Source organism: Piliocolobus tephrosceles, chromosome X, assembly GCF_002776525.5.
Source record: "Piliocolobus tephrosceles isolate RC106 chromosome X, ASM277652v3, whole genome shotgun sequence".
Classification (NCBI taxonomy): Eukaryota; Metazoa; Chordata; class Mammalia; order Primates; family Cercopithecidae; genus Piliocolobus; species Piliocolobus tephrosceles.
In genome coordinates, this window is record NC_045455.1 from 41,861,526 (window position 1) to 41,887,432 (window position 25,907).

General features: G+C 35.7%; 1 protein-coding gene across 6 annotated transcripts in view; it reads left to right on the plus strand.

Annotated features, from left to right (window-relative positions):
- The window catches only part of KLF12 (Kruppel like factor 12), a 472,578-nt gene that overhangs the window by 103,120 nt on the left and 343,551 nt on the right, over positions 1–25,907 (plus strand). Inside the window, exon 1 of one of the 6 annotated variants that reach the window (XM_023186354.2) lies at positions 3,753–3,808. The exons of 3 other annotated variants lie outside the window; for them this stretch is intronic. The gene's annotated coding sequence lies outside the window, so the exon portion shown is untranslated. Of the gene's footprint in view, positions 1–3,752; positions 3,809–9,689; positions 9,774–25,907 lie in introns of those variants that run through there. 2 more of the 6 variants (XM_023186363.2, XM_023186372.2) reach the window with 2 other exon arrangements.

Here is a 25,907-nt window from a genome sequence, read left to right on the forward strand (position 1 = left end):
TTTGTGTGTGCACTGTGCGGGGATCTGGGAGCCTGTGAGTGGGCGTGGGGACAATGAGTCTGGGTGAGTGTCAGGCAAGGCCTTTAAAAATAGCTTGTTTTTCATTTTTTGGTACATAGCCTCCCTGTTCCAGTTTATTAGCAATCAATTTTTAACTCTTATATTAGGTACCGTGGGAAGTTAGAAAAGTCTTTCTTTGAAGAACTAAGAGTCTCTTCAGAGGATTTATCTACAAGTGGGAGAAAAGGAGATTTACCTGAAATGCAAAATAGGCCATGGAATATTTAAGTATGGAGAGGATACATTGTTAAAAGAAAGTGGTCTGAGGAAAATCTGTGAAGACTTAGAGAGTGGAGAGTGTCAGATGGTTCACAAGGAGCTGATGAATGCTGGGCCTTGCAAATAGGAGCGTATAGGAGGAGCATTCTGAGGCAGGAGCTAGGGATGTGGCTGTAGCTGGCTGGTTAATGAGTGCACTGGACCAGTCAGGCATCCTGGATTCAAGTCCTTCTACCAATAGACCTGCTAATTTAAGGTGAGGTTCTTCCCTGACTCTAAACTCCCATGTCGCATTAAAGTTATGAATAGTAAATAAAATGTTTATAAAAAAGTAAAAAAGCTTTCTGAATTGCAAAATCCTGTACAGATTTGAATTATTACTCTTAGATTACGAGTCTTAGAAATCAAAGTTTTAAAAATTTGTGTCCAATTTAAAACTGAAGAGCGTCTGAAAAGATGCTGATACCCACTTTTAAGGATATGAAATGAAGCAGATCATTTTAGGATGAAAAATTCATTCCCCTTTCAACCCATCAGAAATGAATTTTTAGAATGATTATGATTCTCCTCAGCTTTTCTAAAATTTTGTGAGAGAAAGATTAGTTCTAAAGAACTGGGTAGTACCAGCTTTTTGTTTGGCCTCATTCATACATCACATTTAAAAACAAACAAATGAGAACAAAACAAAAAAATGTACCATGAGTTTTTCTTCCTCCTTTCTTTTGAGACGTATTTATTGAGCACCTGTTTAGATGCCAGCTCCTGCAATGGGGATCAAAAATAATCATCATTCCTGCAGTGGTGCAGATAACCACATTAATACAAATACAGTCAACCCTCTGTTTCCAAGGGTTTCTCATCCACAAATTCCCCCAACCAAAATTGAAAATATTAAAAAAAAGACAACATAAATTTTAAAATACAGCACAACAACTATGTATATAGCATTTGCGTTGTATTAGGTATTATATGTAATCTAGAGATGATTTAAAGTATATGGGAGGATATGCATAGGTTATATGCAAATACTACATACTACTGTTTTACATAATGGACTCAAGCATCTTTGGATTTTGGTTCGTGGTGGGAGTCCTAGAACCACTACCTGCAACTACTGAGGGATGACTGTATATATGTATCACTTCCACCTGAGAGTTGCTGTTGAATAAAGGGAAGAATTCTAGGCTAGCATATAACAGGAAACTGGTGAGGTTGTGTTCCCTTGAGGAAGTAATATTTGACTACAGATGTGAGGTAAGCTATGGGATAAAAAGGCCTGGAAAGAGAACAGAGGTATATGGATTGGGATAAAAATTAATTGCTAAAAATAGTGACAGTTATTAAGCCAGTGTATATGATGGGCCTTTTTATAGTATTCTACCTTGGAAGCTTAGACAAATCCTCTTCTGTAGCATCTTAATACAGCAGTTTGCCTAGGCATTATGCTTTGTCCAACCTGAGATATTTTCAGAAATAATGCTCTAAGATTTCAGATGTATCTCCCTAATGCTTTGCTTCATAAAACCCGAATCAGAGTAATAGACAAAAGGTACTAAAATAAGATTTAAGTGAATATTTTTGTAAATCTGGAATAGAGTCACTTTCTAGAGAGTGACTCCTAATCCAGAAATTGTAAGTTGGAATTTGACTACTTCTAACACTTTTATAATAAAAGTTTTGTCAGTTTAAATGGCAAACTATAAAGTGGTAGAAACCATTTAAAATATATATGACAGTGAAAATATTTTTCATGAAGAAACTTCTTAAATTAAGGCAGCAACTGCCCAATATATAGATGGGAAAATATTTGAACTGGGATTTCACAAGAGAATGCATAAATGGGCTGGGCGTAGTGGCTCACACCTGTAATCCCAGCACTTTGGGAGGCAAAGGCGGGCGGATGACCTGAGGTCAGGAGTTTGAGACCAGCCTGGCCAACATGGCAAAACCCCGTCTCTACTAAAAAAAAAATACAAAAAATTAGCCAGGCATGGTGATGGGTGCCTGTAATCTCAGCTACTTGGGAGGCTGAGGCAGGAGAATTGCTTGAACCCAGGAGGCAGAGGTTGCAGTGAGCTGAGATCCCACCATTGTACTAAAGCCTGGGTGATAGAGCGAGACTCTGTCTCAAAAAAAAAAAAAAAAAAAAAAAAAAAATGCATAAATGACCAGTAAACAAATGAGTTGAAGTTTGAAGTTTAATGTCAGTGGTTGTCCAAGAAATATAAATTAAAACAGTACCTTTTTTTTGCTTTCAGGTTGGGCAAGATTAAAATGATGGCCATATGGAAGAAACTGTAATAACTATACATATATGTGCACTGATGAAACGTGTGAATGCATACTTTCTGCATGCATAAACATTTATAATGTGATTACCCTATGACCCAGAAATTTTACTTCTAGGAATGTATTCCAAAAATGTAATTATGAGTATGTGTAAAGATTTAGCTATAATTATGCTCATCAGATTATTATAATTAACAGTTGTGAAGCAATCAAAATGTGTAATAGGGAGATAGTTACATAAATATGGCGCTTTGATAGAAGGAACACTAAGCTGCCATTCAAAACAAAGTCTTTTTGAATTCTTTGCTATGGACGTTTGTCCATGAGATATTGTTAAGTAATCTAGGAAGTAGATTACAAAATAGCATTTATGTTAAGGATATATAGTAACATGTTGAACACTTGTGTGTTAGATACTAGACTAAATGCTTTGTGTTGATTATCTCATTTAATTATAACATTCCTCTGAGATATAAACATATCTCATTTAATCAAACAATTATAATTGTTTAATTATAACATGATTAGCCCTATCTTATAGATTAGTTAACAGCAATAATGGGGGGCTAAATAACTCCAGGTCACACCAGTTGGAAGTGTCGAGCCAGGTTTTAAGGATCAGCTTCAGAATTTTTACATTTGTGTATGGGCATGTATAATAAAAGGGCATACACCAAATAGAGTAACAGTATATACTGTTGGCTGTAGAACTTCAAGGGATTTTAACTTTCTTACTTATACTTTTTGCAGAGTCTGAGAGTTTTAGCCTGTGCTTTTCTTAAGAGGAAATAAAAGCAAAGGTGTTTTTATTTCTTAATGTTTTTATTATATAGGAAGGGCAGGCAGCACTAGTTTTAATTTGTATACAGTACATGTCATGTTTTATTTCAAGAGGAAAAGATGGAGAAAAATGAATAGTTAGCATATTTAATTGGCATTTTTTAATAACACCCATGGGGCATTATTAGTAAATTTGTAAGTGATGTTTGTGGAGGTAACTGTTAGGGTAGATACAAAGACATGGAATTATAAAGAATAAAAGTAATTGAACATTAAACACATATTTCTGTTTAAAATTTTAAATACTTTTTGGAAAATTAAAATATTAGTGTAAAGGTAATTTTCTTTTTATTGATCAGCCATCAAGTATTTACTGAATACCAAGCATTGCCAGCAGCAAAGAAGAAGTATAGGATGCAGAATTAATGATGTAGTTGTGGATACAAAACTTCAGGAAGAGGTAATCTGTATTTAAGATAGTTACATGATCAGGTGATAAATTACAAAGTTCAGATGAAAATATAGAGATACTACTGGGTCATGAGAATGGGGTTGTATATAAGATGGGTAAAGTTGAATAATACTCATGTGTCATAGAGAAGATACATGGAGAAAGCAAGTGTTGAGTTGACACTGAACGCTGGGTGGGTAGTGAATGAAAGTAGAACACGTTCTGCAGGCAAAATAGCCTGAGCAAGTAGCAGACACAAGAATGAGCAGCTTGGAAATGTGCAGTTCAGTAAGGTTTTGGGTGGTTTTCCTGAAGATACAGGAATTAAAGTAAGGTGAGACCAGATTGTGGAGAGCTTCCACCGTGAAGCATTTATGTGGGTGCATAAATATATGTAGATGCACTTATCTAGATACAAATAAGAAAGTATTTGAAGGCCTACAAGGCTTAGTTATTGTATTGGTTTACTACAAGTTCTTCAGTTTCTATTAGAAATGTTAAGGAGAGTCCTCTTAAGCTCCTACTACATATCATAGGTTTTATTTTCACTTTTCAAACTATATTTTTATAGTGCACCAACAGCATTCCGTGGATTTTTATGTGAAAAATGATGAACTTGATTAGTGTGAGCAGGCCACTGCACGCTTGTGAACAAAGTTCTTAGTTAAGAAACTCTGCCTTGGATGGGGCTTTGGACATCGTGTAGTCTAGCTTCCCACCTCAGTGAAGGAATTTCTCCTATAATAATTCCCAAAGGAGATTATTCCTGTTTACCTAAAATAATTAATAGAGGAAGATGAAGACCTAATTAGTTGCTTAGTCCAACATTTAGAGTAGCCTATTTCATCTTTGAAATACATATTTCAAATGAATGAAAATTGAGAAGCATTTTTTTTTTTCAGATTTGTACTTGTTGGAAAAGTACTTTTTTTTCAGATATGTACTTGTTGGAAAAGAATCACGTGGAACACTAAATCATGAGTTAATTTAATCTTTCAAGTAACTTTATCTTTTAATCTATGCAACATGGAATATCTATCATGATATTAACTATTTTAGTTATTTGAGTTTTATAATGTACTCCTTATAGATGGAAGAAGGCCGTGTGTTAAGGGTACATACAAAAAAAAAAAATTCTGGTTTGGTAAAAGATTACATCTCTTTAATAGTAAGGATTTAAATCATGTCTTTTTAAAATCTGAAGTAGTGCCCTACCTAAGAGCTAAGTTATTACCAGTAACATACACCTCCTCTAAATAAAATAAAAGAGACATAATGATAATTTCTCATAAACCTAGAGTTAAGATTTATCTAGTTCTGTGTACCTGAGATTGCCCCCTTGTCAAACTGATATTATCTACTTGACTCAACATGTAGCATATTGTTGGTAGAACTGGTAATTCAGAACAAAGCAGAAGACACAGTCTGTTTGTTGAGTGGAAATCTAATTTACAAAGCCATCCAAACACAAGAAATTGCAGGAATGAATTTTAAATCACATATCAAGTCAATAGTATTGCTAAAGGAGACTTAGTCAAGGAAGACATTACGGAGAATTTCCAAATTTCCAAAGAGCAAAAAGATGGGTCTTGGTGGTCCAAGGAAGGTTTCCTAGAAGAAATGGCAAATGACTGAGTCTGTGAATCCATTGAATATTGGATTGTTTATGTAGTCTTTGTAGTTTGAGATATAGCACAGTGCCTTGTGCGTATTTGTATTTTAAAAATATATAGTGCCTTGTAGGTATTATAAAGAGTAGGAAGTAGACTTTAATAATCTTCAGTATAGTGCAGCCATTCAAAATTCGGTTTAGGATTAGAGAGATTATAGCTTGAGTCTTAGTTTAACCACTTCTACCTCTGATATTAGTCAAGATCTTTATCTTTTAAGTTATAATTTCTTCATGGCAAAGTGGTACATCAAAAGTCAAAATTTGTGATTGTAATGAGATAAATCTTATGAAGTATTTAGCATGATGCTATCTTAAATGTCACCCTGAAATGAAACAGGAACATGGCAGAATGCTACTTTTGTGGCTTGCATTAACATATAAGTGCGTCCTTGATTGTTTGCTAAAGGCTTCTAAGAAGTGATACTAATTGGCTTAAATATTATCTGTGCCATATAATTATTTTCTTTTGGATAGGGGCCAAAATGAGAGAGTGTGGGAGGAAAGGACAGGAAGGTTTTGTTCTGAAACAGTAGAGGTGTTCAGACATCTTCATCTAGCTGTTTAGAAATTTAATTAAGACCCATCTTAAGGTAGGGTGAAATAGCCTCTTTTCTAATGAAAGAAGTTGACATCTAATGACCATACATTGGCAGGAATAGACACAGAGTCTGAATCAGGGACAGAGAAAGAGAGGCAATAATGTGTAACATCGGGCAGAGTCTGTCTGCTCCCGCTCTGCTCTTCTCTAACAGCTTCTTTCCTGACTGTTCCTTTGCTTTATCCCAAAGAGGTAGTTTCTCTATTGTCAATGGGCTGTATTTCCGGTAATCTTCTCATTTGTTTTCTTGTAGTGAGTCCTGGCTACCATACTGGCTAAAACAAAATATGCTCCAACTCCATTCCCATCCATGACTTTTATTTTAGCCTGGAGGTTCAAATCTCTAAGGACATTTTGACTTTTATGTTTGGCTATCAGTGTTCTCAGATAATTCAAAACGAATAGTCACTTAAAACGTTTTTTAATGCGCTATAAAATGATCTACTATGGACTTTTATGGAGGAAATTCACATATACTCATAAGAAAATACAGAACTTTAAATAATTTAGAGGCATCTGTGGAGTGAATCAGGCTCTGCCTGTGGCTGCAACTCTCCTTCGTTTCCATACTTCTTCACTTCAGCTGCCTTGTGCCTGACTCTGGATATGCGCTTAACTATAGCCCAGAGGTAAGATTTGATAAACAGTGTTCTTAGGAGATTAAGTTATGAAACTTAACTCATAGGGAAACAAACATTTGATTTAGGAAGGGAGCTAATTGCCCAGGAGGTTCTTAGGTGTTATTTATGCTAGAAAGCAAGGTCCTTTCTAGGGCCCAGACTTGTCCTGATTATAGAATGAGACTTGTTGAGAAATACCTGGGAACAAACTGTAAGAGTGATACTAGGTACCCTGAATGCCTAAACCCATTAATAGGGTCCCTCTATACTTACCTTAGAAATCACTGGTGACTTGGACACTACAGAGAACAGTAAAGATTTATGTGATCCAGTGTATTCTACCAAATTATTCTGGTGTAGTTGAGTCTGACTTAAATAGAAATGTGACCAGATAACATGCCTGTATCAATTTTATGATCTTAAAGATAAAATTTTAATTTAGTTGGAAATATTTAATGGAAAACGTTGAAAATTAAGTAGTTGGCCAATCATGGTGAAATTTTCTTGACATATAATTGAACAAATCCTCTATTTCAACAACAGATAAAAAAAAACTGAGGAAAAGCAAATCTAGAACATTTATATGAAGAAATAGAAATAAAAGTGCTGGTTTTATATGGTTTATAAAAGTTTTTTCCCTTTCTTTTTGAAGACTGGTATTTGGAAATGGTAGGCAATAGAGGATCAGGACTTGGTTGGTCTTAGTCCCACTGCTTATTGTTGGTTAGATATCCTCGGTGTAATCTTTTGGGCAAGTTATGTTTTTGACTTGAGATTTACTCTCCTCATTTATAAAATAGTTATCAAAATTACCTACTTCGTAATGTGGCACTGAGAATTATGTAAAAGAGAACTATGTAAAACATCTGGCAGGGCATCTGGAAGTTAGTACTCAATGGTAAATATTAAGTATTAATAGTGATAATTGCAAACTTTTTTATATCATATGTTTTTACTGCTGTTTCTCTAGAGCTTTTTAATTGGTCATATAATATATGCCCCTTAAAAAAAATTGAAAATTCTTTCTCTTTTTCTTATATTAATTTAAACTTATAAAATGATGTGATTCCCTTGTCTTCCTTCTCTTACACATTGTAACTCTCTGCAGCACCCAGATGCATCGTAACATCTTATTAACGTAAACATTTTAAAACTTGAAGCATTTTCCACGTAAGAACCATGTTTCTTGTATTTATCACAGTAAGAGAACTTCTGGATACCACCTTACTAATCCTTATAGTCTTTCAATAAGTATTGCCATTTGGAATCTGTATTAATGTTAAAAAATATTGAGAATTATATGTATATATATATTATAGCTATAAGTACTTAGGAAAATGTTATGAAATTATGACGGTAATACAAATTAAGATAAGAAATATTTCTAGTGAAACCGGCACATTTACTTGATAGAAGTTTTTGTATACTTTACTAATTCTTCTGCATATGCAGGTCATTTTAACTTAATATTGCTAAATAAACTCTTTTTTCCATTTTTTGTAAACGTACTTTATAATAGCAGCATGCTAGTCCATTACAGTTTTCAGCCATCATTAAATCAGCTGTTCCCTTGTGATAAATTATTTCCAGTTTTTAGATTATAAATAGTGTTTCCATGTACTTTTTATACTTATAATTTTTCCTTTTTTTGTTGTTGTAGGATTAATCTAGGAATTTTATCACTGGGTCAAAGACTGTCAACGTGCTTTTGACTCTTGAAACTAAAGTGCCTTTCAAAGGAGTTCTGATAGTTGGTATTGCCAGAGGCAACATATGAATAAGGTCTTTCCTGCCACTTTCTAGCAATGGATATAATAGCTGTTAAATTGGCCAATTCAATCAATGTTAAGTGATAATCTCATTTTTTTTTTCTTCTTTCTTTACAAGGGACAGAAATAATTGTTGACATACTGTTTTAGATTAAAGTGGGTAATCGTGTTGAAATAATTTGGAATTGGTAGTAATTATAATAAAGCACACGTTGTTGAAACTAAATTAAAAAGACTCTTTAATGCGTCTTGTTGACCTTTTATGTGAAGAATGTGTATGGTCGCAATTGAAAGTATTATGAGAAAATTTTAAAGTTTTTGAAGTAAAAAAGAAAAAACAGGCCAAAAAACTTTAAAATGAATTTCCAGCTTATAGATTCAATTGCTGATTTCTTAATGTACCATCTACGTTAAACTCTTAACTATCTGAAGCCTAAGTCACTACATGTAGAATTAGAAACCACTGTTTTTGGTTTTAAGGGTATTTAAAAATAGCCTTAGCGGAATCTTTAGCTTCATTTTTACTGGTAAAGCCTAACTGAGTTTTACTATTAAAGCTGACTATACTCTGTCTTCCTCCTTAGCTTGCTTTTACCTCATTTATAGAACACACCCTAGTATTTTAGAAACAATTACATATCTCACTCATACCTCCCCCTCTCCCCCCACCCCCAAGACAAAATGCAGGCATGTTGAATGAACAGACATAGCAAAGGGGTGGGGGGATTTCCTTGAGCTGTAGAATTAGATGATGAAAAAAGGGAGCGAGGGGGAAGTGTGAGAACTACAGAGAAAAGAAGACAGAGAAGAAGACATGGAGATATGAGAAAAGTAGATTTACATTTTGAGTTCTCATTGCTGTCGTATTTCTTCACAAATTCTCTGGCAAGCTGTAAGATAGGCTGTTTTTTTAAGGTTTATTGATAAACAATTGATTCGTATTTTAGGTCAAACTAATTCTGCATCTCTTTCCCATTGTTCTTTTGTGCTTCTTTATTCTACTCTATTTTTAAGAGCAGTACTGTCTAACTTGCTGGCTCTTTCTGCTCTACTGTTGCTCCAGCCCTGCAGCTTCCCCACCGTGTGAATTTGCACTTCAGTGGCACCGTTTCCTGTTAGAAACCAAAGGCAGGCCCCTGACTTTTCTAGGTGGTGATTCACACAGGAAAGGACCTGAAAAGTTGTATCAGGGCACCTGATTAACTGTGGGACTAGCTGATGGACTTGAAGCACAAATGGGGCTCTGGAATCTTTTCCGTACCTTTTGGTCTCCTGTGGGTCTGAGGTAGAGTGGTCAAAAAATTTAAAGATTGACGTAAGTAGATTCTAGAACACAAATTACAGAAGGTTGGAATTGGTGTTGTTCAGATTACCCTGGATAGAAATCAAGGTGAATGATATTGATATTTGAGTCCAAATCAGGTGTGTGTTTGTTTTTTTAACTGTAGTAAAATACATGTAACAGAAATGTACTGTTTTAACCCTTTTAAAAACATTATATATTGTCACATAACTGTATCTAACATGGAAATACGTGCATGCATATGTAATTTACAAAGATGAAAACTGTTCCTTCCTTATTTTGTAATAGAAGAACCTTAAAAATCACTGTTGTAATTTTCTTTTTAGGTTGTGAAATGCAACTTAAAATTTTATTAACCATTTTAAATGTATAATACAAAGTGATGTTTTTTCACTATATAAGTTGATCTTTATATAAATGAATTATATACAGTTCTATTAGAGAAGGATGAAACTAAAAAAGGTTGATTTGCAGATATTTCACTTTTTTGGAATTAAAATAACTGATTGTTTTCTTCTCCTATCCTTCTATGTTTTTCTACACATGTATTTTGGTACTAGAAGTATTGCTAAGTTTTTAAACCTAGTTTTCCTCCAAAACAAAGGTTTTGTTTTTGTTTTTTTCTTTCAAAATCTTGTTAATTTTTTCATGGAATGAATTTGCAATGCATATGCAATCGATCTTTATAATAAAAATATGAAATTGACATTTCACAATGTATCCATAATTGGCATAAATTATGATGATTAATAAGGTCAAGTTTGTGAGTTACGGTACCCAAAACTCAACTGTTTTACTAGGGAAATCTTAGCAAATTGAAATTATTTAATTGTTTGCATTTTACCAAATAATGTTTTCAGCCTGTTACGGGGACTCGAGAGAAGTGGTTATCTGACAGTTGTCAAGCTGGAGGAAGTTAAGATGTCTTTATATCTAGGTGGGCTCATCATTTAGCTATATCTGCAGTCATTTGGTAATGTCATCCAGTCAGGCAAATGTGTTTCATTTACTTTATTGATCAATATAATCTACATTATATTTATGACAGTGACTATTTGTTTATAAAAAGGCAGTATATAAACTTGGACAGTTCTGAATTCCCTTGGGTACCTTTCTTGCTCAGTACATGTTAGTAAATGATGATTATGTCCTACATAGGCCTATACAATGGAGTGCCAGAACTCTTGCATCTGTTTAGACTACTCACTGATTTTATCTTTTTTTTTTTGTTTAACTCTGCACAAACCAAAATGTCCATCATGTGTAACTCACTAATGTTCACAACCCACTTGTAGCAAAACTAAGAACCTTAAAATGACCTTGAAGCTATAGCAGTAGTGAGCATCAGATATATTCAGACACTTCATCTGAGTCGATTAGCAACAAAGACTTCTCTTGGAAAACAGAAGTAGTTGGAAAGCAATGACATTTGTATAAAGGCACTTCCTTTTGCCACCTTTGTTTTTTTTTTTTTTTTAAGAATTATGATTTAATCTTACTGCTGTTATTAAACTGCTTTAAGCTGCTTTCCAAGTATCACAGCCAAATTGAAGGATTTATTTCCTTGCTTGCACTTTGAAACATAGCTGTGAAACAAAGTAAGCAAAGGCAAGTGATAGAGATACAGCCCCTTTGCATTTTCAGTTTATTTGCATTTGTTCATGGCTTCTAAGACACTTTGAATTTCCAAAGGAGTTTGCTTGCTTTAAACTGTGTCATATATACATTGTTACCTGAATGAGTCTGTAAGAGATCAAAGTACCTGTCAGCTTTTAGTAAATAGAAGAGATTTTTTTCTCTCTCTGAGGTGGTTATAAAGGGAGATTCCATTGCCTTATGTATGTTGAGAACTTAACATAGGAAAATAGTGGGTTGTTAAAGTTTGAAAAGTTTCAGGGAAGAGGTGGGTGGTTTCTGTAGAGTATCAAATATTTGAAGTATATTAAATCTGTTAGATTACTTGGAGTTTCTCCTAATTTCCTATGTTTTATAGAGATCTTTTCCCCCTCAAGTGCATGTGCATATATAGAAACAAAATTTGGCTTCAACAAATGATGTTGCCTCTCTCTCTTAAAGTAATATTTAAATGAATAATACAGGCTCATTAGTATTGTCAGTTATTTTATAGGATACTTGAAGCTGAAGAAGACACAAATATCAGAGGGCCTAATTTTTACCTATGGAATCATTATTTTGGTCAAAAATATTTTCACTCCATGTGTTCATTGTGTGTGCATGCCTGCCCTCTCTTGGCAGTGGTCCAGCTGATTGCTGCTGTTACTGTTAAGGACTCTTAGTGTATCAAAAATAAGTTTTTTTGAGCATGACAGAATGATGCATATACTCATTATTTAAATTGAAAACAAAAGTTCTGTACTAACTATATAGTGAGTACAATCAAATACATAAACCATTAGATGGGCAACTAAGCTGGTAAGCCATGGCGAACTTACTATTTTGTTGGATGTTTGTTAGAGCGTGAAGTTGGAATTTAGAATGTATTTTCTCCTGAAATACAGTTGATGATTATGTATCTGTCTGTGAGGTGTGGTTAATTCCACAGAGCTTATCTCCTCTACAGTGTCCTCCAAATTAGAATATGGTACTGCCATTATGTGGTAACACTGTATATGACAGTGTATCTATTGGAAAATGTTTGAGTTTTCATATGAATTTTTAGGGACATTGCTGTAGTTCTGACAGCATAAATATGGATTTGAAAGTGACAAGCCTTACACAACTTGATATTTCAGAGGCTAGGAGTTGCAGTGGGGCTCCAGTGCATTAGTGGTGATAAAACTGATAGGGATTGGAATCTCTTTGCACTTTGATCTCTTAGGAACTGTCTTAATCCTAGCTGTATTTCACATGCCCTTTTTCTTCAAGATTGCCAGAAACTTGTTTAATCTGCTACCTCTCCACAATGAACAACTGATGCTCTGGCCATAGTAGCTGTCAGCTCCCTTTTCTGCTAGATTGGGTTAGAGTCCCCATAAAATTCATGTCCTTTTTGGGACCTCAGAACTTGACCTTATTTGGAATTAGAGTTGTTGCCAATGTAACGAATTAAGATGAGGTCATCCTAGAGTAGAGTGGCCTTTAATCCAATATGGCTGTGTCCTTCTAAGAAGACACACACATAGGGAGAGCACCATGTCACAGAGGCAGAGACTAGAGTGATATATTTATAGACCAAGGAATACCAGCGATTATTGGAAACACATCAGAAACTCAAAGAAAGGCATGGAACAGATTCTGCTCTACAGCCTTCAGAGAGAACGTGGCCCTACCAACACCTTGATTTTGGAATTTCAGCCTCTGTATCTGAGAGAGAGTAGATTTCTGTTTTTAAAAGCCACCTGGTATGTGCTACTTCCTTACTACAGCCCTAGGAAACTAATACACCTGCCAATAAATAGAGAAGAACACAGTCTTTGAGTTTCTCCCCTGTAAGTCTGTTTCTTAGCAAACATGTAAGTAATTTTTAAGGTTCTCTAAAATTCTCAGAAACAAAACTGAGCATCTGTAGGTGAAGAACATTCGTTTTCAACCATCACTTCAGTTTGGCATTTTGTGGGAAAGCTATTCTATACTGGAATCCCATCCCCAGAGATTCTAATCTGGTGGATTAAGGGTAGGGCCTGAGCATCTGTATGTTTTAAAGCTTCCCAAGGGAATCTGGGAATATGCAGCTAGAGCAGTGAATCACTAGTGCAGAGGGAAGAGTAAGAACTAGCCAGGTGCGCATTAGAATCAGCTTGTTGGCTTCTGAAACTTACTAATGCCTGAGCCCCAACACCAGAGGTAAGGGATGCAGCCTGCCTTTGGTTAGGGATGCGGAGGGATCGAGGAGAGTTTTGAAGTTCCCAGTGAATTTTTTTTTTTTTCCCACAATGGATGGATGGATGACAAAACATCTTCTTCTGTATTGTATTCTTTCTTCTTCATAATTCAAGGCCTCCCGGACATCTTCAAAGGACGTGGCCGATGAGTTATATGTGAGTTGAATGTGTTGGGGGGGGGGGTTGGAATGGTCACTGGTGGCTGCAGGTGGGGTGGGAGGGGGTCTTTTTTTTTTTTTTTGATTTACCCTTTTCCCTCCTATTTTCTGTACCATTGCCTGTTCTGTGGGAAAACCTGTCTTGGGCCCACATGAAGGAAATGAGGATGAAAGTGTAGGCTTGCAAAAGTATAGATATGAGGGGATACCCAGTGACAGGAACAAAATTTGAAAAATGCCATGTGGCAGAAGTGGGAGACAAAGGTACTGTGACCACTGGTGGCTGTTTCATTGTGTATAATCCATTGTGCCTATATAGAGGGAACTTAATGTGTGTGTATAGACATACATAAAGGTAATTTAAATGTCTATAATTATGTTCTTTTTTTCTGAAATTCTGTTTGCAGTGAATGTTGCCCCATGTTATGTGATGATTTCCAAGAAGCTCCTATTTCTCCATCTTGCAGTCTCTCTTGTACTTTGTAACTAGTCATTTGGGTTGTGCCTATGGTGTTATTGACTAAGAGATATTTTATTAATACCTCTGATGCTGCCCTAGTGACTAATATCTAGTATTGTTGCCATTTCTTTCATAATGACAGTATATTTAGACTATCTAAGACACAAAAACATCAGATTTAAAGCAGGTCTTTTACATGTAGATGACTTGGAATGAAAGCCGCCTTCATCCTGTGCTCATTTCCTTGCTTTGTCCGCATGCTTTACTACCTTCCTGATGGCCGTCACTGTGTTTAGAGACCACATTAGGGAGACCTCATTATTGATGAAATTCTTTAAGATTGGTGCTGAGATCTGTGCTTGATGGCAGTTCTTAAAAGTGCTCATAGTCATAGCTATCTGAAGTTCTTGTGTATCTACTGATAAGCACTCTTGCTTTATTTAATTTGCATATCAATCCTTTGAGTTAGATTATAGCACCTCTATTTTCTTGATAGACTATCAGTGAGATTTGTCCTTTGGAACTAACCAGTGGCATACTAGCAAGCTACTTTCTTAATAAAAGGCCCTTATATGTAGCATTTGCTGACTTCCTTGATGTAAATACACAGACTATGATGGATTTCAAGCTACTGAAGTGTAGTCATGGGGTTGTAAAGAGATGCGTTCAGTCAGCTCTCCCATGCCTGTACTAGCCAGATGCAACTGGTTCTATTATGTTATGCTGCTGAACTTTCACCACTTTTACCTGGCCCCCGCTCCCACAGCGGTCATTTCATAGAATCCCCTGCGTCACAAAGGAACATCATGTCCTGTTTGTAGCCCCTTCTACTGAAAGTTTCTCAACAACGTGGAAATACAATCAACTGTCAACTTCCAGGACCCTTACTGCCCTAGACTAACATGGAATTAATGGAACAGGATTTACTATAGTAAGGCATCTTTTGTTTTTTCTTGATGCGAAAAGTGTGGGTAATGCTATTGAGTCAAATGTCTGATCATTCCTGATGTGAGTAGCAATTTTTTGAACTTATTAATAACACATCAAACTGATTTTTCTCATGACACTTATCATTCTTTTTTGGTTTAATTCAAAATGCTTTTTTCTTTCCACATCTCCTTTTTTCTTGGCGTGGTCTTTAGGTGAAACCACCTTTTCACTGTCTTTATGTGAAACCACCTTTTCTCCAAGATAGGATTTGCTTTTGGCACAGCTGTGTAGTAGCAGACATGGAAGGGGTCTGGATGTTGATGGTGATGGATAACCATGAGACTTGTCAGTCCTTTTTCCAAAATTGTGAATGAAGTGGTCAGCAGTAGTACCTCTTTCCCATTCCATATTTTTATGGATAAGTCTAAACAATTATTTCCTTGCCCTTCTCTATTTCCACCTGATTGTAAATCTCAGAAAACATGTGTCTTGGGTTCATTTTTCCTGATCCTGGCTGTAACACTGACTTCCTTAAAAATCAGAGCGCATTCTAAATCATCGCCTTTTGTCAAACTTCCTATTCGTGCTAAGACCTTGAGTGAGTTGTGTTAGGCATCATTAATGTACTGCTGCCATCTTTGTAAGATTTGCCCTGTAGTGATTAGGTTACCCGTTTTCTTTCTTTGGCACTGCTGTGATAGGCTGAGGAGGAGATTTGAGAGAGTTTGATTCTATCCTTGGCAGGTACTGCTTGCTTTTTCTAAGATGCTTTGCTTATATGGGAGTTGCTTTCATTTACGAGCACTGTATAATTGGAAAAAAACCAAATGTTATGAAACAATTTCTGAAATTGCTTTTTGAAGTATATGTTGCATGAAAAGATATGTTAGTGAATATAGATATGAGACATATAAAGTTTTTTTTATAACCAAATTCCATGTGGGAATGATTTCGTTTTAAGGCAGACTGGATTTTTCTTCTTTTCTTTCCCAGCTTGTCAAACACCTTTAAGACATGGCCACAGGCCATGGGATTTCAGTCCCCACGCAACATAATGTCATTTTATATTTGATCCCTAAAGATTTTGAAATTGTTAAGATTTTATGACTGCCTGACACTTATATTTAATGTCCAGGCCATGACCCTGAGCGTTGAGAGCATGTGATCACAGGGACCATGGACTTGAGTTTATGTTACTGTTACAGAGGTTCCTGAAAGAAAAGACCAGGGGGCTTCAATGTAGTTTGGAGTCTGCACAATTTATTTTGCTTTTGCTGAGGAAATAAAGGAGCACATTTTTATTTTCTTAACAATGTTAAAATTGGAAACATTTTCTACAAGAAAAAGATATTTCCAGGAAAAGGAGAAATTGTATTTTAGTCTAATTACAAGAGATGTAACGTTATATTGATCTGCTTCCTACTTTTATTTAAACATATGATGTTAGAGTTTTGATTGCAAGGGACTTGTAAGTTGAAAAGACCTATTATGAGTAAGCTTCTTGACAGAGAAATCTGATTTTCAGAATGAACAGCATAAATGGAAACTGCTTTCTCTGTGATAATTCTATAATTTTGTATTGATTTATAATGAATATACTTATCCAAAGAGAGTTACAGTGAAATGGAATTACATTCAATTACTTAAACTCTTTTCAGTTTGAAGTTTTCATATGGATAGTTAATAGTACGGGAGTAGAAATACAGTTTTGTAATGAAAGTTTGAGCGTTAATCCTCTTTGGTAAAACCATGTAAAAACTTGGAACTTCAGTAGACAAGACCAATCCTAATTTCTGCATGTTTGTATTTGACACGTAATAAGTTACCATTTTGATTTATTTACATATATATGTCAGTAAATATTCCTAAAATAAGACTTAGTTTGCCTCAATTGTCAGTCCCCATTTGAGGACCCTTGATCCAGAAATGTAGACCTCTAATATGTTATTATAAATTAAAACAAATTTTTTCCTCTCCAAGCTTTAAAAAAATACACAGTTTTTGTAATTTCTGTTAGCTGAATAAAACATGCCTGATATTGATTGGTTTCATCAGTAGAAGATAAAACATGGGTTCTTTTCAGTGTAATAGGCCTTGCTGAATCACTTATGGTAAGGCTAGGATGATACCTAAATATTTGAATGTTGTGGAGTCAAACACCATTTCCATTGAGACAGAAATGTTCAGTAAAAACTACATTTGTGAATGATCTGAACAGTGGCCCATTTCCAAAGGTTAATTTGCCTTGTGGAAATTATATATATAGATTTATGTTGTATACTTCTCAACAGTAGTGAGCACCCCTTTAGTGAATAATTCATTGTGCAGAAACATTATTACTAATTTAAATTGGTAAAATGCCATTGAAGTTTCATTGAAGATATTGCCTATGTATATATATATTTTCAAGTTTGTTTTTTTAACTGTTATAAAATTGTATGTATTATTTACAACATGATATTTTGAAGTACATATACCCCATAGAATGGTTAAATCCAGCTAATTAACAAATGCATTACCTCATATAGTTACTGTTTTTTGGAGAGAACACTTTAATGTCACTTAGTATTTTTCAAGAATACAGTATATCAATAAAGTCAGTATGCTGTACAACATATGTCTTGAATATATTTCTCCTGTCTAACTGCAAATATGTATTCTTTAACCAACATCTCCCTAACTACTCCAGCTTCTGATAACCACCATTCTCCTCTCTACTTCTAATGAAATCAACTTTTTAAGATTCCACATATGAGTGAGATCATGCAGTATTTGCCTTTCTGTGCCTGACTTATTTCACTTAGCATAATGTCCCCCAGATTCATCTGTGTTGTCACAAATGGCAGGATTTCCCTCTTTATTATGGCTGAATAGTGTGTATATATTTTTTTAAATAAAAAAAAGCAGTAATTGTAAGAATTTTCAGAAGTTTTCTCCTGACCTTGGTTGTTCCAATCCTAAGTTACCACATTCTTCCATGATATTATTGAGGAAGGTAGAGTGGAGCTGGCGTGCACCACTGAATAATCTCATGCCCTGTGTGCCCTCCCAGCCTAGCAGAGATGACAGTGCTCCTTGGTGACAGCTCTGGAACTGTCTGCTCTAATGCTTTCTTACCCTTTCTTTAGTTCATCCCTGGAGGGTAGACAATCATTGATAGGCCAGGGCCCCTGCTTCTCTGTGCCTTTCACTGCGGCTTGGCCAATTTCTTCCAACCCAGACCATTTGCTTTAGATATATGTATAAGTATTATTATACATATACATGTATAGATAGATGTCTGTGTATCATTTCTGTCTTTTTTGACAGTCGCCAGCTGGGAAAATCTTTCCTTCGTATTCGTCCATTTGTAACGAAAAAGATAATGATCCTGTCACTGCTGCATACCATCACTTAAAAAAGTTTTTTTGGGGGGAGCGGGGAGGAGGGCCTCGTTTGATAAAGTTGGTACCAACATACTATAGCTTTTTATGGCAGTGTTAATCCTGTGTATATGTAGTGTGCATTCAGCAAATCGATGAAAATAGAATTTTCCAATGAAGAGGAGAGTTAGAGATTTGATTAAGATAATATCTCAAATGGAATCAAATGACTTGCCTGGTTCTGAGGATTTCAGACTTCATATCTGAGGATTTCAGGCTTCATAAAGTTTTTGTGAGATAATTCATATAACATGAATTCACATAACTTATTCACATAACTACCTTAAATTATGTGTTGAATTTTTTTTTTAGGTTGAGGGCACTTATTTATCGCTCATTTTTAGTTCACCTTTTGACAAAATTGTAGTTCACATGCATGGAAGTGTATATATTACAAATGTACAAATGGATGAGTTCCCACAAAATGAAGATAGACACACAGTATTTATCCAGGTAGTCATAAAACATTACCAGCAGCCTCTCATGCAAGTGTCAACTACTGTGCTATCTCCCATCACCATAGATGACTGTCCCTGAACGCCACGAGTACATGTGCTGTTTTGAGTCCAGCCTCTTCCGCTCAACATTATTTTGGGGGTCCATTTATATTTTTTAAATTGATGTACCATATTCCATTATGAGTTTATCAAAAAGCTTCCACAGATTTATTCATCCATTGTGCTGATGATAGACATTTGGATTGTTTCCAGTTTACAGCAGTTGGGAATATGCACTGTGAATTTTCTAAAAGTGCCTTTTGGTGCACCATGTACACCAAAAAAGTGTAGGGCATGTTTCTGAAAGTAGAATTGCTGAGTCTTAAGGAGTATATTTTCATTTTAGTAGATACTGCCAGTTTCCCTAAGTAACTGTCTCAGTTTATACATTCATCAATGCTACATGAGAGGCAGGGCATGGTGGCTTACGCCTGTAATCCCAGCACTTCAGGAGGCTAGGGCAGGAGGAACACGTGAGGCCAGGAGTTTAAGACCAGTCTGGGCAACAGAGCAAGACCTGATCTCTACCAAAAATTTTAAAAATTAGCTGCGCATGGTGACACGTGCATGTAGTCCTAGCTACTCAGGAGGCCGAGGTGGGAGGATGGCTTGAGCCCAGGAGTTTGAGGCTTCATTGAGCTGTGATCACATACCATTGCACTCCAGCCTGGGTGACAGAATAAGACCCTGTCTCTTAAAAAACAAACCAAATCAGGAATTCCAGATACTCCATATTCTTTTTATTCTTCACACTGTCTTTTTGCCATTCTAATGGCTGTGTATTGGTGTCTCTTGGTGATTTTAATTTGCATTTTCCTAATGATTCATATTAATGAATAGCCTTTGCATGTAAATGGCTATTTGGCTATCTCTTGGGAGGAACTTATCCAAGTTTTTTGTTTGTTGTTGGTCCATTTTTCTTTGTTAATGGGCTTATCTGTCATTTTCCTTTTTGTTCATTTTAGAAATTGAACCAACGTCTAAATCCAGTGAGACATTTGCTAGGGAGGATGAGAATAATGGAAAAGTTATTCCAATAGACATATTTATTTGCTCTTTTTAAAAAACCAGTGTTTATTAAACATCTCTTATCTCCATCTCTTATGTCCGTATCTCTAATGTCTTTACAATGATAAAAGGATAGTATCTGGCTAAGGAATTTTACAGTCTGGTGGTATATTAAGGCAAATACAATGACAATGACATTAAGAATGCTTGTTAAATGCTTTGATGATTAGGGACAAGAAGGGGAGTCAGAACCTAGAGGCAAAGTAGGAGTTAGCCAGATTAAAATTAGGTTGGATAATAGTGTTAGATAGAGGGAACAGTGTACAAATACTCACGTTGGAGAGATTGCTATGCCTGCGGAGAGGGTGTATGTAAATATATCTAGGGGGTGTTGCTTAAATTAATGAATATTTTAACACTTTTTATCATTTACTGAGATTCTCTCATGCACCCAACCCGTGAAACTCATGAGGGCACTAGGGTGGATAGAGTAATAATAACAATGATAACAATCATCATTTACTGAGTGCTTCCTATGTGCTGGGCACTGTGATAAGCACTCGCATTATTTCATTTAATTCTTGTAGCCAGTTGATGATACAGGCACTGTTGTTATTCATCTTTTATATCAGGAGAAAACTGGTCTTAGAAAGTTTTAGTAACGTCAGTGAGCCTTATGGTGCCCTGTGCTCACCAAATTTATAATCTAGTGGAGACTTCAGAAATTGCACAAAGAATTACACGTACACATTTTAAGTGTACTGAGGATTACAATAGCAATAAATTAGACATTGGTCAGTCTATGGTAATAATAAGGATTGCAGGATACTAGAAAGATCATAAGATGAGTAAACATTTTCTAGTATTGTTTTACAATTAGATGTATATCATCTACTGCTTATATGCTGCTGTATACTAATAGTATATACTTTATTATATATAAATGTACCTCTATCCAGCTATGATCATGAAAAGGTAATAAACTGTAGTAGTTATGAGCACAGACTTTGGATTCACAAGCTTTGGATTTGATTCCTGACTTCACCATTTGCTATTGAATTAACCATGGCAAATTCTTAGCCTCACAACTTTACCGGGAAAAACATTGTTTTAAATCCTTACTGTATTCATTTCAAAATTTGGTGGTCTTGTGAGGGAAAACACATTCAGATTTGCCCTGGGTCTTAAAGTTTCAATCTGCTGAACATTAACAAAAAAAGCCTTTTACAGACAGAGACCTTGGAAAGTACATACTTTTGGGCCTGCAGAAAATTTTTGGATTGAACTGCGAATGCACTGAAAATAGAAGGTTATAATTGAAATGTCAGCAAATATAACTTTAACAATTGCAGTCGATGCTACTGGAATATTAAATATACCTGTTAAATACATTCTTTTCAGTATATAAATTTTAATATGCATTCCATATCTCTCCAGCCATATTTCCTATATCAATAGTCCCCTGTGGCAACTTTATCTTTGAATACAAACTACGCATGTTCAATATTTGAGTAGTGATAATGGGTTTTATTCTATAAATAACAGCCTTAGTACCCTAAACTACAGCCAGCATAACTTTGCTTTATACTTTTTTCATTTGCAGGAACTACTATGCTTTGTATTCTAAGTGGCGGTTTTAATGTTTTATTCATTACCAGTAAACAAATGCAGGACACAGGAAGAAGGAAACTTTATTAGCGTGGAAAAAGCAAATCTATCACTCTGGTAGTGGGGTGCCCTCTTCCACTGGGTTGGTATGCCTGAACTGCTGAAATACAGTGTTCCAGGACCCTTCTAGAACATTTTGACAGTACAAGTTATATTTGAATCATCAACCCAAATGGCTCTGTGCTGACAAGAACTCCAAATTGTGAAAGAATCTTTTAAAGTGATATTTTTTCAGAGTCAGTTTAAAAGGTTCCTGCCCCTGGCAAGGTATGTTCAATAGCCTAATTGTCAAACTCTTCCTCAGAAATAGAAAATAATTCCAGGTGAGTGTTTGAAAGTAGCCTGCTGTTGGCCAGCTGTGGGGGCACATGCTTGCAGTCCCAACTACTCTGAAGGCTTAGATGGGAGGATACCTTGAGCCCAGGAGTTCAAGACCAGCCTGGGCAACATAGTGAGACCTCATCTCTTCAAACAAACAAACAAACAAACAAACAAACAAAAACAAAAAGTAGCCTAATGCAAGCAGTGAATTTGAGTCTTTTTGCTTTACTTTATGTGACTTTTGAACTATAGTCATACTGTTAATTTTAATATAAATTATCAAAAAAGCCCTGCAAGTAAAATAGATGCTTCAGTAGAAGCTGCATGTTTTTAATGTGAGTTCATGTTCCTCCTGGCAAGGACCCAGATGAGTCTAGGGTGTTTATAGTTTAGAATTTCTTTGCCCTCCTAGATATTTTGAATCTGAAGGTAAGAATGGTACAACACATACCATGAACTGGCTGATACATAGATATTGTTTTTGTGGTGGTGGTTGTGGTGTTACTATAGGAGTTTAATACAGAAATATTTTATAATTATCAAATTTTAGAAACAGATTCTGCATGTCACGTGAATATAACTGTAGGGCAAACTTGTCAGGAGTGGAGTAGCAGTGGTTCTCTCCAGAGAGTGCATTCCTTGTCCCTGCCACTTTCAGCCTTACTCTGTCTGGCTAGCCACCTCGGTCTCAACCCTGGCTCTTTTTAGCATTTAGTCTTGTAGCTCCCTAAGTAAATTTAAGTGCTGTGGTCTGTTACAGGTATGCTGAGATACTGATTTTCTCTGACACTTGGAGAATGATGGGAATAAAGTTGGGAGATGCCCAGTTAGCCTTTTGATAACTTCAGGCACAACCTGGCATCCCCCAGGATGTCCCAAGGTTAGGGGTTCAGGGAATCCATTCCCATGAGGTGAGTTTCTTGTGTTCGTACCCAGCTGTGGAAGGCTGCCAACTCTTAAAGGCCTTCCACAGACATAGAAGAAAGAAATCTACATGTTCTTTACCAGGTGGATATTCTTTCTGATGTCACAAATTTTAATTAGCTGCTTATGTTGCCTCATAAAAACGGTCCAGTTTGGCAATATGCTCACCCGTAACAGGGTCTATCCAAGTAGGGCAGGGATAGTTAGTAGAGATCATGTATTTGAAAACACTGTCTTTACATATAACTCCATGAAAAAAATGATGAGTGATTAGATATAATATGTGATTGTTTTTTAAGTACTGCTAGTTGTAAAGGAACTGAAGTACTGCAAAATTGCTTAAATGTACAGTGATTTCTTTCAACACTTTTACATGTTATGAAAATTATGAACTGCTAAGCAAATCTGTTTACTCAGAAGAATGCTTAAGGAAAAACATAACTAGAAGCAACAGTAAGATAACAACAGAATGGATGAAAATATTGTCAGAGGTTTGACATTTAAGAATTTAGGAGGATGGCTTGGCCTGAGTTTCCAGATGATACTGTAACATAATACACTAGGTTGTGCTCATTTTAATCATGTGTATTGTTGTATGCATTTCCCATCAGCAATGTAGCAGGTATGTGATATAAAATAGGTTACATTTTATTTTATCAATTTAAAAAAACAGCCCTGCTTCAGGACATGAAACAGTAGACTCAGTAGTAGATACTGGGTTATATTTCTGGTCCTCTGGGACTCTTTTCGTTTTAATAGTCTATGAGGATTATGGAAAGCTCTTGACACTTCCATTCAGACATGGCTGTGCCTGAATGACTGTGCTTTGGAAGACACATGCAACACTTTTGGGATCACTTTGTAGAGTTTTCTAAGAACTGAAGGTTGATAATCTGGTGAGATAAAAATTAGGTACCAGCAAGCATCAAATACATTCCGTAGCTCTCCAAGGGGCCGAAGATTGTGCTAAATTAACAGTACATGTGAAAACATTTACATCAGATGCATTAAATGCTAGATTAAACAAGAAAACATGTCTTTGGGGAGTTTAGTGGACGTATTAAGGTCTATATAAAATACAGTTAAAGGCCAGGAAAAATCCCAGTGTGTCGTACAAGTGTTTGAAATGTGGAACCTTGACCAGTACTGTTCAACAGAAACATAACTGAATCAACTTCAGGAATTTTAGAGTTCCTAATCACCATAGTGAAAAGACATAGTTGACATTTAAAATAATATGTTAATACTTATTTAACCCCGTACTGTTTGTCCCTTGGTATTCATGGGAGACAAGATGCTCTTCTGATGCCAAAATCCACAGATGCTTAAGTCCCTGATATAAAATGGCATGCTGTTTGTATATAGCCTATGTGGATCCTCCAGTACACTTTACATTCTCTAGATTACTTAAAATTCACAACATAATGCCTGCACATTGTTTCAGTCACATGGATTTAATGTAGTACTTAGTCTGTGGCAAATTTGAGTTTTGCTCTTTGGATCTTTGTGGAATTCTTTTTTTCTCGAATATTTTTGATCTGCAGAACCCACAGATAGAGAGGGCCGACTGTATATCCAAAATACTATCATTTCAACATGTATCAATAGAAAATGATTAGTAAATTATTAGTGAACTCTTCAAAGTTATTTTTGTATTGCACACTTACAGAACAACTTAAATTGCACTAGCTACATGTTTATGCTCTGTGGACACACAGGCTTGGTGGTCAGTGAAGTCACCACTAGCAGTTCTAGCCTTTTGCCTCTGCAGTACTGTGAACAGAAATTTTATACTGTTCCAATTCATACTTCCATAACTTTTTTTTTTGTTGTTCTGACATATGCTTTCTGAAATCTAGAGTCCTCCTTTATTTTTAACTGCACTAGGGAGTTAGCTGGAAAGGGGGAGAAGGAGTTTAAGTATTTGCTGATCCAGTGAATGAATGATTAAAATTCACAGTGAAGGATCAAGGTCTAGATTTCCTAATAATTAAGGGAATAAGACCACTGATATTAAAGAGGCAATAAAAAGGAGTGAGTAGAAGTTACTGAAAATCAAAGTCTGACAAATTCTGAAATAGATTAAATTTTTAAACCTAAAGCCAAAAAATCTACATAAGTAGGAATGCCGGATGATAGATTTTCAGAATGATCTTTTCCTTTGTATGTTTTAGTTTATTTGGATGATATTACTTTGAAAAATCATGAACCAGTCTTCTATTGCCTCTCTGTAAAAGGGGACTGGACATTAATGCATGTTTCTAGAAATCTGGTTGTATTTATTAACTACATTTCTCCTTTCTCAAATTAGCATAATTTAAGATTATAGAATACCCAGAGAGGTTCATGCAGCTTTTTTTGATTTTGTTAGACACCAGCAGCTTCTAAGGTCTAGTAGTATTGATTAGTTCTGTGTTTTAAAAACCAAAATAGTACTTATCAATAAGAAAAAATAATAACTACAAATGCCTTCTACAAATTACATGTTCTAAATTCTTCCAATATGACAAAATGATGCCAAGTAGGCATTAAGCCATTTTTGGATGTGAAAAAACTGGATTTTAGAGAAATTATGGCTAGGCCATAACTTGGAAACAGAAAAGCTGGGCGTTGAATGTAGGGCGTAGCATGCCACATCTCATCCAGCATCAGGAGGGGAATGGTCATTTAAGGAAACATTATTGCCTCTGAACTCTGCAATTATTGTTCGTGGTCTTACCAAAATAGGTGGGGGAGTTGCCTTCCAGTAACTTCTGAGGCCCCTGGGACTTTTGGGGTATGTGTGTAGGGTGGTGTTTTTGCATAATGTCTTTGAGAAAACCTATATTAAAAGTAAAACGTTTGGGTGTGGTGGTACTCGCCTGTAATCCTGGTGCTTTGGGAGGTAGAAGAGGGTGGATCACCTAAGGTCAGGAG